Source organism: Glandiceps talaboti, chromosome 3, assembly GCF_964340395.1.
Source record: "Glandiceps talaboti chromosome 3, keGlaTala1.1, whole genome shotgun sequence".
Lineage (NCBI taxonomy): Eukaryota > Metazoa > Hemichordata > Enteropneusta > Spengelidae > Glandiceps > Glandiceps talaboti.
This window is the reverse complement of record NC_135551.1, coordinates 16,016,099-16,032,371: the sequence shown is the minus strand read 5'-3', so window position 1 is coordinate 16,032,371 and position 16,273 is coordinate 16,016,099.

Sequence of the window (16,273 nt, the reverse complement as noted above, 5' to 3'; positions counted from 1 at the left end):
ATGGGTCATCACTGGTAAAAAAAAAATAATTGTATCGGAAAACTTAAAAATAATATTTGTTTGGCAAAGCACTAGCACTACAGATTAGTATATGAAAGGTACTCTCCATGGCGTTCCTGGTTTGAACTCCAATAGCGTTGACACTAGTACTGCTTTGCTCCAAATATTTCCGTTTGGAAGTATTAGACCAAGATATTTGTAGTAACTAAAAGTTTCTGTTCATTCACCTTTGAATACACAATTTTTGGATTGCGTCACAATTTAACCACGTCTATATGAAATGATTTTATTTTTAGTCATGTTTATAGACTATTTCGAAATGACTCTAATACTGCAAACTACCGTTGTAAACCAACTGGTGAATCATTAAATATGATTGTATGACTCAAAGCAAAGTCTATACGACAATAAATTATAATTTACAGAATCGAAAGCCTTACTAAAGTCGACAAAAAAGACAGTAAAAATAATTTTTTGGGTTACAGGGGTAAGTTTAGAATCATGATGTGCAAAGTAACAATGTTTTGAACTGTGCTGACGCCACTTCTGAAACCAGCCTGGCTATCGAAAATGCAACCCAATGAGAACAATGTATCTTGTACAACAGAACTATTAATAATACCCTCAGTCCAGTCTTGTTGTACAACACCTGTATCAAAGATAATTTTAAAAATAAAATGAAGGACCAGAATAAGTTTATCCTTAGTCGACCTAAACAAATCATTAGAAACACATATATAACGCTTGTAGTATTTCACTATCAGATATATTATATTGTTGCTGTAGAGTATAAGAGGTCTACAACAATAAATATTATTATATATACCGATTATATTGATTCAAATGCCTGTAGTTCTAACGATGGTGCATACACCTTGTGACAGACAAGTCAGGAGTCATACTGTCATGATCTAGAAATATCGTATTTGGAATTTTGGCATATTTACAAAATTACTACCTACTTACAAACAGGAGCTAACAACAACGTTATCTACTGATATATTGATTTTTCTACTAATTTTGGATTGCTTGCCAATATCTTGGTAACTAACAATTCAAGTGTTTTGATGTCAAGTGTTTTGGTTAAACAACATAGATTAGTACTGGTAAACAAGGCAACTTGTTGATTATCGAATTTAGATTAATAACTATTTTCCAATGTCGTGATCAACATGAATCTTACACGTGGAGAATTTACATGTGGCATGATCTTAAATAACAATCTTAAGTATTCTATGGAAAGTTCACAACGCCTTCTAGAACAATGAATCTAGGTGAGAGATCATTTATTTGTAACAAATTACATTTATAATATGACATCACTATAATTTGAAGGTGACAGCTAGAACTACAAATGTATATGTTAGGCATATGGAGAAATAAAGACAGTTTAGATTTTTATTTGCAGTTCGGTGTCTGTCTGAGGGTAATGAGCGAACGTATTAGTGATTATACCTGTGTGGCTAATTCCCTAGCTAAGACAAACTTTTTAGATTCTATCTGTTACTCTAAAAAGATGGTCAGATTAGAGAATCGTTTACGTTCTGCCGATCTGCCTATAATAACACAACTTAGACACCAAAACGTAACATTACGTAGCCTAGATCATAATGATACTTTTAAATGACAACATGGCGGTGGTGTAACACTAGTTCGTAACATTGGTTAAAAAGAAACCAAGTGCAACTGATAGATGGATTCATCATCGAAAACAAAACAGACGGTAAGTTTACCACTCAGATTCGAGTTTGAGTGACTTTTTAAAACTTAGAGATAGATCGAATTTCTTGATACAGTGACGTAGTTGTTCAAGTACTCAATATATTACAATTAGCTCTGATTCTGCTTGCAATTGGGGGTAAAGTAGCCCGTGAAGGTAAATAATGAATTGATTCGATGTACGACGACAAACGATGTACCCTTTTAAGTTTGCCTTAAATTTATGTCTATGGTATATAGCACGTATTGCCTGGGTACAGAACTACACGATTTGATAGGGCCCAATATTTGAAGTCATGTTGGCTAATTGAAAGGCGGACCTTCGGATGTTGTTAAAATTATCATTGGTGCTTGCTTGAATTGATCGCGATAAGTTGTCTATAATGCAATTGTCAAGAGCAATCGGTACATGTATAGCGATTTCTTTTTTATGTCGAAGATGAACATATGAAGTTGAAGTTTACGATGTCTATATATTTCAAGAATTTTAGATTGATTAAAAGGAGGAGTAGAATGGTCATGACAGTTGGAGAGAGGTCTGAGTCGAACAATCTTCTTTTGTAAACAGAAAAGTGGATGAAGAGCAGTTGAATATCGGCAGTTTCTCCAGCTTTCAACAAAGTAACTAAGGTGGGAAACAATGAAAAACAATGGACGAACGTGATCGCTCTTATCAAAATCGAAACAAGTCCAGGTTAGCTCTCACAGAAGTTGACTTAATAACAGTTGTCGGTATGAACATACCAAATACACATAGTTGATGCAACGAACACCCGTTTTGTAAAAAAAAAAACAAAAAAAAAACCCAGAAGTTTAATTCACTACGAAGTGTAGGCATACATGTGAATCTTGAAGTCGTACTAATATTTTAATGCTCGGAAGATGTCTGCCTCGATATGCTGCCAAACTTAGGATTTACACCCCCCTCCCCCAAGAACTGTGATAGACCTAGCTCTAAGGTCCTTCATGTTCCTCTTTTCTCAGTTACAGAATTATCGTCATTTCACTCATACACCTCCATTCTCAACTCTCCAAACAAAGATTAACTGTTTACAAACTAATTATTATGAAAACCTTGGTTACTCCAGGTCAAGCAAAATTGCTGGCGATCATTGTACAACATAGTGTCTCCATTCCCACTCACTCACTCCCTCACTCACTCACTCACTCACTCGCTCACGTTGTATGTTTACTAATCGTTGATCCTATTTCGTTAACTAATTGTTGGTCCGACGAAATGTGCCTGGAACAGACCTCCGAGTCTGGCCAATGAACCCAGCACTTATATAGGGAAATGTTAATTTGCATATGAATAGCTCTTGCTAAAAATAACTATAAAACTGTTAGAAATTGACGACATTTCACTTCGCGGTTCGAATTTGTGGTTGAAACCATCTATAGCTATCAGTCATAACAAAAGGTTGTTTGACCTGTAAAATATCACGCACGCCGGGTCTGGCCATGGATCGTTATCCAATCAGATTATATAAAATTGCCGACGTCAAATCTAAGGGTCGAGAAATTTTACTACTCTAATATTAAACTCGTATTCGAAATCGCTATACTAACACATGGGAAAGTAAACTAGGTTGCTAAAAAGGGTCACATCGGACCGATAAAAATGCGCCTGTTTGTTCGTTGCTCTAAACCATAGACATGTAGGGTCTATGTCTAAACTCAAGTGAATCAACTATGTCTAGACTACACAATAACAATACTATGGCGTGCTTTATGAAATGCGATGTACGCTATCAATAGTAATGTAAACAATCGAAATACTTACTAAGTCATGTACCGTGACGGGGCGTTTCGTTGCGTTGCCCCTGAGAGACTTTGAAGTTCCATTCAAAAGTCACAAGTAATACCTGGAAGGAGTTTACAAATTTCCAAAAAGGGGGTTCGTAGGTTTTTGTGCAGCTCAGTGGGGAATAAAATACAATTCGCAAAAAAAAATATCCTAACTCATACAACTGGAAAATTTCCAACGGTAGGCCGAGTTCAAAAGTTCATGTGAATGTTCGATGTAAATAACTCAAAATGTCAATAAAGTCTCAATAAAGTCAATAATCTTAAGCTTGACGTGGAATACAATTTTGCACATTGTCTGGTTTAGTCTTTCCTTTTCTTCTCGAAACGCGTGTCCATGTCCGTCTATTCTGCAGCCACTTAGTTCCGGCTCACACTTGGCTGACCATTTTGTCCCAAGGCGAAGAATTTCATCTCCGTGATATGGCCTAATAAAAAACTGGCGTGGTTCCGATTACGCTCAATTTAAAAATAGTTAGGTTATGTAGATTTGCTATTTTATTTCTTCCTATAGCTATCAGATGTACAGCCATTTCATATTAGAAGAACAGTTTTAATTTATCTTTTTAAGTTGATATACGTCAGTTTTCGTATCACGTGAGAGTTCACAATTGTTGCAATTTTATTATTGATTTCTCTAATTTGTAAAAAAAAATTAAGGGACGGCAGTGAAAAGCTAAGGGTAGCTATAAGGTAATCGGAACCAAACAGTTATTTTCTTGGGCTTAACCGAAGGCACACGTCTGACACGTGTCTTCGAGGTAACAAGTCAATGGGGGTATCCCTTCATTCCGCTGAGGTTTCGTCGTTAACGTTACGGTTACGTACGTTTCTTCTTCAAGCCTCGTCGTATAATCCTATAAAGAAAATTAATGTTACAGTAGTTTATATAGATTCTATTCTATTCTAAATACGCTGGCCTTCTCAGGTGCAGCCAACGAGTAATTTTTTTTCTGAAATTATTACAGAAAGTTAAAACATAGCTAATAAACACTTTTTACCTAATATTACATTTGATTCAAGATTGAAGGGTAAGTGAAAGCAGTTCGTATCTGCTCTCCCACTGCGATATTACACTCCCGCCAGATTTGCCCGCCCACTGCCCGCTCGTGCTCCCCGCAATATTTACGACAAGGTTTCCCCTCTCTCCGCTACCCTCTACCAGACATATGGCCTCTGTCCACTATTCGTTGAAGCCCTAATGTTAAATTTACTCAGGATGCTATTTGATATACTCACAACAAAACAGTTTCTCCTTCTAATATATACGTAATGACAGTTGTCAGTTGACATATTAGATTGTGCTGCAATCTCAATGCACTGCCTCGCTACTGTCGATAACACACACGTTTAAAAATTAATAAAGCTTATTGTATTACACAATTAATGTGTATGAGCTTATTAATGTGTGAATATTGTAAAAAAAAAAAAAACATTGTGAAATTTGTTGACTATTAAACTTCCCGAAAAAAATATCGAAAACTGCCCGCTTTGCCCACTGCCTTCCCCTTTCCCCATATCTTACAGCTGAAATATATGTTGCCCGCTGAAATACCGGGCCATTTTTCCCCTCCCTCCAGCCATGGAAGTATAACCGTGGGTTATACTTCCATGCTCCAGCCAAGCTTGGAAATTGCCCGCCCACTGAAAAATCGTGTACGAACAGCTTTTTGCACGAACAACGTACTTCGCTGGCTGCATCTACGTTCTTCTTCAAACCTCGAATAATTATATCTCAGTCTCTCCAAACCTCGCCGCATCTGAGAGGTTTCTCTTCAAATCTCACCATCTAATTATTTCAGTTCGCTGCCGTTTCTCTTCAAACCTCGCCGAATAATTAAGCTTATAGTTATACCTCAGTCTGCTGGGGGAGGTTTTCTCTCCAAACCTCGCCTAGCCATGTGGGGAGTTTTCTTCAAACTTCACCATATAATTATAACAAATTCAGTTCACTGGCTTCTCTCTCCAAACCTCGTCGTATATAATTATAGTGCAGTTCGCTGTGTTTTCTTCACCTAGCGATCGACACATATCTCAATCCTCTGACGGGTGACGAATAATGAGACCGTGAGTTCTCAAATATTTCATAAGCGTGGCGTTGATTGGATTGCCCTTCGATTATTTTGGGGTTCTGCGCATGTGTGCACACCCTCGGTGAATTTTGGGTTTCATATAAGAGAGCATTTCTGTTGTGCTGTAAACTAACATCCAAGCTGAAATGCAGCCGGACCCGACGACAACCACCATTTTTAGTCAACATCTCCGATACGAACATTCGTACGATCTGACAACCGATGGTACGGAGTTTCATGAAGACGACAGAATTGTTGAAGTACGTAGCTAGCTACGTCTCGTGTGCAGTCTGTCGCGAAGTCGATGCTTTTGACAACGCACTACGCAGAAAACACGTACGATGACAAGAGCTGAGATTGCAGGCGACTGGTGGAGCTTCACGTCATAGCGAGGGGCGCAGAGCACTGTTTCTAAAGTACAGTTTGACCTTGCCGCTTAGTTCCTGCCTAGGTGACAAAAAATGTGTGCTTGGCTGCATGTGCGCTGTGACAATCCAGCATGTGCTGCCACCAACCAATGAACCATGTCCAATTGGAAAGCGTCATACATATTCTACAACCAAAGGCCTTGTTTAACGTTTGGGACATCAACACTAAGCTAGGTAGGAAACTTTTCTTTCTGAATTCTATTACGCCATGTTTGTTGTTACCATGTTAGTCGACATATACACACAGACAGTTAAGAAGATTATAATTAGGGGTATACCATTCGATATCCTGGGCTTGGAAGATTGGTGGAGAGTCATTATTTTTTGCCCCACCTGCTTGCCTGAGAGTGAGAATTATTTTTTTTTCTCCTTCGCCTATGCTGGCAACTTTTTTTTTCTTTGCTTCTTTGAGATATCCGGATTTTTTTAACGTCAATGTTGAACACCTACATTTGTTGCCACAATTTTATGTTTGGTTTTCGCACAGGGTAATACAGAGAGTAAAAAGACGCTGTTCTATATCACACACATATTTTATTTAGAAAACTACATATTTCATACATGTTTGAATTTCAATTAAATAAACATCATTGAGTTTTTATGCCATGGTTAGTCCTGCTTACATGACGGTGCACGAGTCTGTATTACTGACTTGACTCTAAACACCGTCATGCAAAGAGCAATAGAGTTTGCCTATTACAACACCGCAAGCAAAATGTACTCGCGCCAATTGCAAAAGAATTACCTACCGACCGATCAAATATTAGCAACCGATCGAATATCTATGCCATTTCCATTCCACTGACGGTAGTATTCCCTGCTCAGAAAAAGCGTCGAAATCGGACCTTTTCAAGTGCGAACTGCAACATTCAAAAACCCTCTTAACACCGCCACATTTGATATCGTTGAGTGAGATGAATAATTACCCAGAGACACTTGCGCCGACGTACGTAAGGAGAAGTGATTAAATTTACGATAGAATTTGAAAAGTTCCGATTTTGATAGTTTTGGTCATCCGCTATAGGACTTTTGCAGTCAAAATGAGGTAAACAGACTAAATAATAGATTTATTGCTAATATTTGACCACTGGGCGATTTTATTCATAGTTACCAGCATTTTTAGTAAGTCCGTATTTCACGGTTGGCTCTTCGCAGGACGGAGGGGGAGGGACAATTGTCAGAATCGAGTCCCGAATTCCTCCGTATGCAAGCAGGACTATGCCATGGTATGATGGCACACTGAAAGTACAAATCGGAAACTTGGTTGGTGAGCTCAGACATTCAGATAGACCGGTCAGTTTCTCCAGCTTGGGGAAGGGGGGGGGGGGGGGGGGGTCAGTGTTTTTTTCCATTTGGCCAACAAAAAGTCACTGACGCCTGTGAATAAAGTTTCATAGCATCTGACAGTAAGCTGTAGAGGGAAGAGCTTTGAGACTGGGATATGTCTACCTCTTGTGTGAGTATGTGTGAATGGGGGGGGGGGGGGTTCAAGGGGAGCCCTGGAGGATTTTTACTTCTAAAGGCAATGTTTAGGCTAATTTGCAAGCTTTACAAGACAGCTCTAACATGTAAAAAGCAACTACATAAGGTTGAAACATTTTTGAAATAAAGTTCCATAGCATCTTTACAGTAAGACTCATAAGAGGTGGAGTTAAGAACTTTGATTTGAAACTGGAACATGTCTACCTCTTATGGGGGAGGGGGGTTCTAGGGGGTGTGTCCCTCTAGAAGCCCTGGAGGATTTGTACTCTTAAAGCCAATTTTCAGGCTATTAACAGACACTTTCAGACAATAATTTACAAACTTTACAAGACAGCTCTAACATGTAAAAAGCAACTACACATTGTTGAAACATTTTTGAAATAAAGTTTCATAACATCTTGACAGTAAGAGGCGGAGGGAAGAACTTTGATTTGGGGCTTGGACATGTCTACCTCTGATGGGGGGGGGGGGGTTCCTAGGGGTCTCCCCTAGACGCTTTTCAATTTTTTTTTTACCAATTTTGGTGAATCTTAATGTTGGTTTAACGAATGAGTGGCTTCTGGGGTGATGGGGTACTAGGGGTCCCCCCTCCTGCCAGATCTGTAGTTTTTTGTTTCTATTTAGGCAATTTTTAGGTTATTCATAGCCTCTCAGAGATATATTATATTGCCAAACATCGAAAAGCTAAAGTAAATATAACCTTTTTAAATAGGTTTTCCATGTTATAAAAGTGGGTCTTGATATTGCATGCATAGTAATGTTACTGATGTGTGAGAGCACTTAAGGAGCTCCGAGGTCATACCTAGTGTACAATAGAAACTTGAATTTGCATTGTGGTGTTGATACATTTAGTGTCTGAAATAGGAAGTATATCATCCCTTCTGACAAATTCATACTGAAGAGAACAATTTAGATTAAGTTCTTTTATAAACTATCCAATAGTATGAAGATTACCATTACAAAACCATCAAGTTCACTTTTGCCCCAAAGTGCAAGATAAGTGAAGCACTGATTGTGAAACAGCCAGACACTTACATGGCATGTTCTGTAACTAGTGTGGTACATGTAGCTAGGTAATACATGTATTATATGTATAATTGTATGTATAGTTATGTTTGAACCCATACATGAAGTAATGTATGAAAGAAACAGAGACAAGAACAAATATATATATGCACCACAGGCTAACAAAACTGACTGGTCCCTGACATGTGTTTGAAACTGTTTGTCATGATTTGACAAGTGTCCTGGTTGGAGAGCTATGAGCAGGTTGAACAGTAGACATGAACTTGTGCATCATTTCCCTGCGAAGACATTTTTTTTCTAGCAGCAGTGGTCCATCTTGTTTTTCCATCACCCACTCATATCCGGATTTTTTTTTCAAGCAAATCCACTTGGCATCTTTTTTTTTCCTGAAATCTTCCAAGCCCCCCCCCCCTTCCCCCTCCTGGATATCAAATGGTCCAATCTTTACTGGGTATTTATGTGAGGTTATGTCCATTATGCCATTAATATTTTGATGTCAGTTCAAGTTGATTACCAATTACTCAAATTAATGAATGCATATATTATAATCAAGATAGTTAGTTACATTGTAGGCTGGATATATCTTAGGTACAGAGCCTTTAATTTAATAATTTGCATTTATAGATTGGAAATATTTGACTGAGGCTCCTAACATAGTTTAGTTATGATTAAACCTATGGCAATCTGGGTCTATAACATAGGTGTAAAAATACCACCAGGAACTGATAGACATTTTTTAAATATCTGATCAGTACATACTGGCATTGTGGAACATGAGACAAACAACTTTTTAACAAGTCTAAATATGAAGGACATTCATCACAAATCTTTGAAAAAGAAGAGGGAAAGGGAAGTTGGAAAAAATTATTGAAAGTATTGCAAAGAATAGTGTGAAGAAAGCACTATTGGAAGAGAAAGAAGCTACAGCATAAGTATGTTAATAGTTTATATATTCAATTCATGTACAATATATATGACTTGGTTGTGTAAGGAGAGGAATGACAACATTTAGACAAATTCAGATTGGTACCTCTTATCAGAATAGACAGGTTTTGTTTACAGTGGTCATGTAGATGAGAAAGTGGTATTATTTTTGGAAATAAACAACTTTGTAGAGTAAAAAAACTGAAGTAACATAGATCTAGTTACTCAATAATCTGTTCAAAACTGAAAGATATGAAATAATTTTAATATTGTAAATATAATAAATATAATTTGTAAATAAACTGGTAAATAGGAGTTACTGTTTCATGACATCCAGTCTATGGTGCATGTAATTTTCAAAAATACATTTGTACATTTGTATTTGACTGTCACCATGCAGTTTAATTTCTTGTGTTTACTTGTTGTGTGATTAAAACTTACCTGAATACCCAGTTTGTGTACAAACACCTGTGACTTTATGTGTGGACAACAATAACAATAACCTTGCTACACAATATTAATTTGTATTTTTATTTTATTTGTATTTTTTATTTATTATTTATTTATTTATTTATTTATTTATTATATATTTTTTATTTATTTATTTATTTTTGGAGGGGGGGGGGCAATTTACTGAGTTACAAACATCGACTTAGTCTGTTTTGTTTCACATTCCTTTGCAAATTCATAATCATAGAAAAGGTGTTTTAGTACCAAAATAAAAATTATAAAATGCCCAAACTTATATAAGTTATGTGTTTTATAGAATTGTAATGATTGTACATCAGTAAGAAATGTAAATGAAGGTGAAAGATTGTGTGTGTGTGTGTGTGTGTGTGTGTGTTTGTGTGTTTGTTTCACAAATTAATTCTAATATTTATTTGTTTGTTATTCTCACTCAATTGCAGTAATGATGTTAGACAGGACATTGATTCTGTGAAAGTAACTGCTTCAGTTGATGGAGTATGACAAAACAGACAGCGGAAAGTGTTACAATAGTTTACCAGGTTAGTAAATGTAGATTTATTGTCTGACTTTTAAAGACAGTACTCAAATAGTAGTCACATGTAAATCAATTGCAAGGTACTTCTACAGTAACACATCTCTGCATCAAAAAAATAAATAAGATATATATAACATATACATAATTGTCTGTCAGTAATACTAGTATGTAAATTTAGCCACGTTGTGAGCAAGTGAAAAGGCATGTATATAATTTAAGGATAACTTGACATGTAAGTTTACAAGTAGTCATTTTTTTAGCACAACTGAACTGAGGTTCAGTAGTGCTATAGGGATCGCCCGGTGTCTGTCTGTCTGTGTGTGTGTATGTGTGTAAACAACTTAAAGTTAAAAACTGCTGAACCGATTGCCATGATATTTGGTGGGGCCATTACCTTGGGTGTCTAGTTGGGAAATTGTTCAAATCAAAATGATCGCATCACAGGTGTGTGATTTGGGTAAAAAAATGTGATTTTTGGTCAAAAAACTTAAACTCAGAAACTACTGGGCAGATTGGTGCGAAATTTGGTGGGAACATTCTTTAGGGGGTGTAAAGTAAGATTTGTTCATGACATGATGATTCCATCAGTGATATGCAAATTAGGGCTGAAAATGTGTCTTTTTGGTTAAAAATCTATAATTCCAAAACCACTGAGCAGATTGGGCTGAAATTTAATGGAAATGCATTTAGGGATGTATGGACGAAGATATGTTAAGCATACCATGATTCCATGAGTGATATGGAATTAAGGTGTAAAAATGTGAATTTTGGTCAAAAACTTATATCTCAAAAAATACTAAGTGAATGAGTTTGAAACTTGGTGAGATGTTTCTAGAAGTGTTATTCTTTATCATTGCTTTTCCTCAAAAATCTTCAACTCTGAAATTACCCAGTAGATTGAGCTTAACTTTGTTGAGAATGTGTAGATTTGTCCTCATTAATAGCTGACACAGTGAGAACAGTACATTGTTAATTAACTATAATGTTTACTTTACTATTTCCTCTGGTGGTAAAGCCTGTAGCATGGCCAGTTTGGTTTATGACTGGATTATGTAATATATTGTAAGACAGCTGTTTCATCACCTACCCATATAAACTGAATGTAGCTGGCTTTTACAATATTACAATAAGACAACCAAGAAAGATAAACTTGTTACATTGGTATGACTTGGTTCCAAATTGATTTAAAAAAATAAAGAAGTACAAAACCTTGTAGACACATCCCTTAAAGTTTGATTAGGATGTTGCTATACTTGTCGTGTACACTTCCAACATAGGATGGCTGGATTATGATGATGGAAATTAGGTATGAAAATTTTGTTTTGGTTACAACTTTAAATCTTCAAAAAATTATATATCTATCATTGCCCTGAACATGAAGTTGTGCGGCAGCACAATATTTGCGCTATTTTTATTTTCCCATATGGCATGCTACTATGGTAGGAATAAAGACAGGGAAGTGTATAGGGTATAGTGTTAAATGTAAAAGCTGTAAGACATGCAAAGCGGCTATCAGGAGAGGAATAAATGCTAGGGATCATGACTAGGAAAAATAGGACAGGAACATCGAAAGCAATGGACCAAGTATGATAGTTGACATGCTAAGAGAAGCTAAAGCAAACAATGTTGAAGTAGGAACAGTAGTAGGAGACAATGACACAACAACAATAGTGAGAGTCAGATCATAAGTAAACAGTGAAATAAAGAAACTTGGTGACAAAAAATAGGTAAATCGAAACATCAGCCATAACTCTATTCATTAAAACTCACTCACAAGCAACTTAGTGCAACAGTGATAAATTATCTAGTGAAGTGTTTTAGTTATGTTGTTGAACAAAGTAGAGGTGATCCAGATGCCCTGAGTACAGCACTGTATTATTCCACATGTCATTAGAGAACATAGTAGTTGTTCTTCCAAATGGTGTGGATACAGGCAAAATCCCCACAATTACAAACACAAAACTTTGCCATTTGGACAGAACCTAAAAGGGTATGTTCCACAAATATGCAGAGTTCAACCAAATTAGCAAACCTTAGCACAGGCCAGAAAGCTTGAACAACAGCATTGCAGCCATGACACCCAAATCACACAATTACAGTGAATTAGAATGTTTAGCTTTCAGAGTAGTTGCTTCTGTTGCACAGAAAAACAGAGTTAACACATATGTTTCAAATCATTAATGTAAGTAGTAACAATAAAGTAGTTAAGTAAATACATGTAGTACGGTAAGTAGATAGTACAGTTGTTAATAGATAGTATAGTAAGTAGATAGTATGGTTGTTAATAGATAGTATAGTAAGTAGATAATATGGTTGTTAATAGATAGTATAGTATTGATAATACAGTAGTTAGTAGATAGTATAGTATCGATAATACAGTAGTTATTAGATAGTATAGTAAGTAGTACGGTTGTTAATAGATATTATATTATACCAGTATATTGATGGCGCAAATCGAGAGATCTGATTGGCCTAGACATCAAACTTGCACGTCTAAAATGAGCGATAATGCACGGTTGGCACACATCTAAATGTTGACGTTCACTGTTGTCTACTGGAGCATTGCAGTCGGCCACCAGGACATTGATAGTGAACTCTGGGAATTGTCAGTGGAGGATTTTCTCAATGAAACAATATTTTATGGGAAATTACGACAGAAATTTCAAAAGCAGCCAAGTTTTCGCGTATTTGTACAAATCATCGCCTACTAAGGTGAAGGCATGCACACGATCGGTTCTAGTAGTGCTAGTAGTACCATCGACGTGTCTAGCCCCCGGGGTCTAGTCTCGGCTGGAGTGGAAACAAGTGAGCTGTCTGTCCTGTCTGTCATAAAAATGAAGTAAGTGTAAAAGGTTACACTGGCAGACTTACAATTAATCTAAAGAAAACTTTGTCTGTAATCCTGTCCTAGAGTATCAGTCATCAATCCGAGAGGGAAAACCTCAAACCCGAAAATCTACTGACATAATTTCCAGTAATTATATTTATAGAAGAAATACATTGTAAATATCAACATGCCGCCATGTCACTCCACCAAGTCGCGATGTCGACAGGCATGAAGCGGGCTGTATTCAATAAACCACTTCAAGTTTATGCCTTGGGTCAAACAGGTGATTTATTCATTACTGTACACTTTTAATGAGCTGATCAATGTAAGCCTTAGAAACGACTAGCAGATAACGTTCATGTCATAGTTGAGGCCCAGATCAGCTGTTGATGTCTTGAAAGCAGCTGTATTGTTATGGAAATTAATCATGGGGTGCATATGAAACTAGAAAACGCTAGTTCTTATCTTTTTTTCCGATATTTTCAATATACTGGAATAATGGTATAATACAATAGCGATACACCACTCCCTGGGGAAGGTATACCACTTGGTTTTGACCAGTGAACTCAATATATACATTCGCTATCACTTGTGCATATATTTCGTTCACTGGTCAAAACCGCTTGGTATATCATCCCCAGGGAGTGGTTTATTGCTTAAGTATAGTATTGATCAATCTGATTAAAATCCGATGTGGTGAAAGTGGCCAGATGTCCTTATTTACCTCTATTCACCGTGTTGTGACGTTTGTTTTGTTCGGAGTGATCGCCGCCTTCCCACATCTGAACCTGTGTAATCTACAATCCCATTGAACGTGGACAATATTGTAAGGATTTCTCAACCAATCAGCACGCTTCTTTAAAAATCATTTAGAGATACGGTTGCCACCACCGACGCATGCGCACAAACTGTTCTGAAGTAAGATGGCGTCTACAAGTTCAGCTCGTACGGAAATCATGGAAATAACCCAACAATGGAATTTTAAAGTGAGTTGTGTATCATTACTTCCATAAGTGCATGTTTTTATTGTAACATTGATCTTGTGTATTCTTTTTTAGCTCCGCTGTCAGCGAAAGCTGAAAGCGTAGCTTTAGGTATAGGTTGTATAGAGTGTATAGGTGAATCATAGGTGTCCGTCAAACTTTTATATTTTCACTATCTTCTCTGAAAGTAACAGCCAGAATACTTCGATATTAGGTGTGCATGTTCCCTGGGGGGAGGCTATTCAGATTTGTTCATGCCAAGTTGATCTGTGCCAATTTCAATTTTTTATGACTTTTTTTCCAAAAATGACATTTTTATCAACTCCTCATAAACTTCAAGTCAGATTGCTTTGATATCTGGTGTGTTGATGCACAGAGGGTAGCTTACTTAGATTTGTTAATTTCAAGTCAGCTTGTCTTCTCTTCTATTTTTTATGATTTTTTTTTGTAATTTGAAAAAAAAATGAATATGTTAATGAGCATTATGACCGACGCCATATTGGAAATCAGTCCACGAGACTTTAGGTAAAGTGCAACTTTTCAAAAGACACTATTGATGTCAAACAAGCAATGTAATATATGCTATAGTCTTATTTCTACGCATTGTGCGCCCAAATGACAAATATTTGTTCGAAAAAGGGTTGTAAACTTCAATCCAAATTCTCTACCCCTCTTACAGAATGGTTCATTCCAGTATATGCACCTCACGATCAAGTGAGAGGTTACTAAAATGCCCATTGCAGGTAGTCCGACGGGATAGTGTCTTTTCGATAGGTATATTAGGGAGCTCAGAATTCAAACCACCGGTTATATGAATTCACGGTCATAGTAAAATTAATTTGATTTTTAATTTGCTATTTTGACCAACTCCGGTTGTCTATTCGCGATAAAATTACGATTAGTTTGGAAACGGGGTAGATTTTCTATGATTCCGTGTCATAAAAGTTTATCATGTGTTGTGTAGTTTTCGAAAAGCACACCCGGTGGGAAAGTCGCCCAACAGGCGATCTCGCGCCATTGCTGTACTACGTGGCACTTTATTCTGGTGGGGTGTCTCTTGAAAACGGGAATAGCGAAGGGTGAGCCAATCAAGTGAGGCCTTTCAAATGTAGCTAATATTATAGCCAATAAAATTAGTTGTACGATGATATGTGTATAATAAGGGTAAGGCTGGCCTCCACACTGTAACAAGTAAATTAGTAAAGTTGAAATCTTTGTCGCACGATTTCGTATTTATGTACGGATGCGTAGTCTTTCTAAACAGTAATTTTTAGATCATTTAGTATTTAAACTACGTTTCTGAGTTAATTATTCGGTAGGTTATTGATGAGCTCCCTTTGTAAAAACGCTGTACAAATTGCATGTCAACGTTCGCCCGGGCCCGGCCACGTTCAGCGGAACTAAGTGAAGCTCAATCTTATGGTGGCTGTCAAAATCGAAGACGCAATTTGACCGTATTGCATTGTTATTTCAGTGAGTTTATTCAGCAAGAAAACAACGTGTTCTATGTTTTTGTACTTCCTACATGATGTGATGATCGTTTATTTTTTTACCGGTACAACTTACAGCCTACAATGAAACTGCTAACTTGGCTAGTAACACTGACACGATTCCGTGTTCCGTGTTCATGTTTTGGGGCACATTTCTAAATACACGAAACCAGTTATTGAATGTGTAGTGGATATTGATATTCAGTTTGAAAAATTAAAATCCTGAACTTTATTTTGCGAACGTTTTTTGTCATTTCTTAGTAATTATAGGGCCGACTGTATCACGTTTAACGTTTATGTCAACCCGAAAGTACATAGACACGAAAATAGACGAAGTGACTTGTAGTTGTACATGTAATTAGTAACAAAATTTTGCTGTAACTGCTGATAACCTTCAAATTCATCTTTATTTTTATGTTGTAAATACATTCTAATATGCACTAAGGACAACACTATAAAGACTTGCTCTATGTAAGGTAATTTTTTGTCTTTTAAAAATGCAATAGTTAGATC